A 3,645-nucleotide genomic window follows, 5' to 3' on the forward strand; every position below is an offset into this window, starting at 1 on the left:
GGTAATGATCAAACTTGTCCGTTTTTTTAGGATGACTTCGGAGAAATAAATTTACCAAACTTTTTTATGTCAAAAAAGCATTTATACAAGGTTATCTACCGCAGTGTAATTTCTTTAACGTCATCCCTGCAGTCATCAAGAAAGGGTCTACAGTATCGAACGCCTTAGTAAAAATGCCACCAATTTGAGACACCTAGGGCTTCGAAATGAACTCAAAAAATAACACCAGCCCTAAGACAAACTAAGAATTTCTATGGGCCAAGAAAGCAATTGAGTAGCAAAAAGCTCTCTCGTATAATCAAACGGTCCTGCTATGCAGTGCAGAACGTACTCGTATGTACTATGACAAAACCGTATGTAAAGAAGACTGTTGGAGGAGAAGATTGAATGACAAGTTAGACAACGACGAATTAACAAGGAGTATAAAGTCAAACGGCTGCGGTACGTAGAGCGCATAGACATTAGCCACCATAGCTTGACCACTAAAAATTGTCAAACCCATTTAAATTGAGACATCCATTTAGGAACCAAGTTAGATGGAGCAAATTTTTGGGAGATGAAAGGGTTTATTTCACAGAGAACTTTATCACCACATTAAGTAAGTAAGCAAGACCAGGTAGTATAATTTTTACATTTCTGCAGCTATTTAACAATTACATTTGACTACAGAATATCAGTTGCGTCGGTGGTGTAATGGTTAGCATAGTTGCCTTCCAAGCAGTTGATCCGGGTTCGATTCCCGGCCGACGCACACTTTTTTGATAACAATGTCTATAAATATTTACTTTTGATTTCAAGCTATAAACAAAACAGTATTTTGTTATCTCTCACTGACAAGGTTGGTCACATCTCTTAAAGTGTGCACACCCAATAAAATAGGTATAATATTGCAGCGCCTAAATATGTCTCACTGTCATTCTAGAAAAGGAACTGACTCGTAAATGCTTATACGGGCCTCTGTCTCCGACCAGAATTAGTCTGTTGTCTGCCCATGAACATGGGAAACTTGAAGGACCACACATTGCCTTAAAATATTTTGAACTTAAAAAGTATGTTATCAATTCAACACACTAAGCTTTTACTGTTCTTTAAGTAGTCGTGCCTACAAAAACTTACTCGAACTCTTAATTGAAAATTATATAGATTTAATTATTGGTGCAATTTCAAATCAAATGTGAATAATTTAAATAAAAAGTTCCACCCCCTTTTAGTCACAATTGATTAAAACATTTAAGATTTTTAAGTTACCCCTAAAAATGTGACTGCTATCAGCTGCAATGGAAATAAAATTATCGCCACCGTCTTTTAAAACAAATCTCATGAGAATAACTTTTTAAGAATTTTCCATTTCTTGTAAATACAAATTATTTACATTACTACTGTCAATTATATTTTTAAAAATAAATATCTTAAACTTTATTTTATAATAAACACACGAAAGGAAATGTTTCTCCGAAAATAATCTGTTTTCCGAATATTATATGTTAAAATTGGATTTATTCGTTCAAAAATAAAGGGTTATCCATTTTTCGGTTTTAAAAGTAAACGTAAATAAAACATACATATCTATGTATAATATTTTGTTTTCATGATATTTCTTTTTTATTATAAAGACTAAACGTTGAATTTGCGTGTGAAGCACTACTTTATATAAAGTGCCATCACACGAATAGTTTAAAGTTATGTGTATTGGAAAAATAAGGTTTTCCTTCGGCTTTTTTAGTTAATAGTTTAAAGTATCGATTCTTTTGAGGTAATTTTCGACCACTTTTTGACACATATTGGGCGGTATCTCAGCCATATCTAGACGAATTGGTTTAAAGTCCTCAAGAGTTAAAAGTTTAACTGCATAAACACGGTCTTTCGCTTATCCCCACAAAAAAAAAGCCCCATGGTGTCAAATCACATGATCTTGGTGACCAGTTAATATCGCCACGACGAGAAATTACGCGTCCAGGAAATGTATCTTGCAGTAAGGCCATATTCGCCGACTTGTGTGGCATGCTCCACCGTCTTTGTTGAAACCACATATTCTCCAAGTTTTATTCTTCAATAGCAGGCAAAAAAAGTCGGTTATCATATGACTATAACGCTCCGAACTGACGTTGACAGTCGTTCCATCGTCTATTTTGAAGAAGTAAGGTCTAATCACACCTCCGGACCAAAGAGAGCACCAAACCGTGACTTTTTGTCGATGTAACAGTCTCTCTTCAATTACGTGAGGATTCTCAGAAACCCAAATACGACACTTTTATTTATTTACATATCCCCTGAGTAAGAAATGTGCTTCGCCGCTGAAGAAATGTTTTAACGAAAAATCGGCGTCCACCACCTGTTGTTCAAGCATATTCAGCTGGCTTCAGTTGTTGTGTGAGCTTGACTTTATATGGATGTAGGTGTAGATCCAAATGTAAAATATACCATAATATGCCGTAAGACAGTCCTAATTCCTGAGAACGACGAGGAATCGACACATTCGGTTCTTCGGCAACTGTTTCACTTACAAAGGCGATATTTTCAGTGGTACGAGTTAAACGATGATGGATAGGCCTTAGAATATCTGAATCCAGTCTCATCAAATTTTTTCAAAAATTTGCCATTTTGCTTGCGTTGTTCGACTATTATATAAACCATTATCCCCTCCTAAAGTACTACATATTTCTGTGGCAGAATCACCATTTTTGTAGTAAGTTTTAACAATTTGTATGCGTTGTGCAATAGTTAAGCGATCCATTTTCGTAAATGCTAGACTTTCAACTGAAAAAAATTGGTTTAACAACTTAGTTTGACAGATGTCGAATTCCAGCTCTATACTTTTGAAACCTCAAAATTGATAACCCCTTACTTTTAAAAAATAACTTTCATTTTAAGTTCAATAACTTGAAACGATGCTGCCCAGCAGACATATTTAGTGAGAAAAGCAAAGCATTACAAATATTTAATCGAAAATGAAAATGTTTTGAGAATTTATGTAATTTTTGAAAAGTGGTCATGCTATTTTTTTATTCTGGTCAAAATATTGATATTAAGTTAATTGAAACATTTAAACAATTATGATAAACTAACCTGTTAAAGGTCTTAAATATAAATTCCACCATAAGCGAATACAATATTTATAGCAAAATATCCAATCCAAGAAGAGGATTTTAAGAAAATAAATAAATATTTTTATAAAAGAGAAGAGTAGAAAAAAGATTCTGATGAATTGTGTCTATGCTTACTCAGTTTCAGCCTAAACAACAGAAAAAAGATTGTTTTGAAATTTAATATTGTTTGTTTGTAAATATTTTCGACATTAATTTGTCTATTGCTAATTTATAAATATATACATACAATGTACATAACTAACTATTATCTGCCATATTATTGTTTGTTTATCTTTCTTATTGTCTCATTAGCGCCTCATTTCTTTTAATTCAAATAATATGGCGTAAAGTAAAACAAATAAATCAAATATCGAATTTTGTTTTCAATTTTAATTTCAGTTAAGTAAGTGATTTTGTTTTCATAAAAGGATTTGACATTGATAAACCCATAATTTTTAAATAGAAAAGAATCATTTTTTTTAAATTTTTATAAAATTAAAAATAAATTAAATAACGAAATTTAAAAAATATACAATTTTGAATTTGAAATGTTTGACTA

At 32.3% G+C, this 3,645-nt stretch overlaps 1 non-coding gene across 1 annotated transcript; it reads left to right on the top strand.

Moving 5' to 3' along the window:
- Nucleotides 1-679: 679 nt before the first annotated feature.
- Trnag-ucc (transfer RNA glycine (anticodon UCC)) lies at nt 680-751 on the top strand. Its single transcript has one exon. It is a non-coding gene; the product is annotated as a tRNA-Gly (tRNA).
- Nucleotides 752-3,645: the final 2,894 nt, after the last annotated feature.

This window comes from Eupeodes corollae, chromosome 2 (assembly GCF_945859685.1).
Source record: "Eupeodes corollae chromosome 2, idEupCoro1.1, whole genome shotgun sequence".
Taxonomy (NCBI): domain Eukaryota; kingdom Metazoa; phylum Arthropoda; class Insecta; order Diptera; family Syrphidae; genus Eupeodes; species Eupeodes corollae.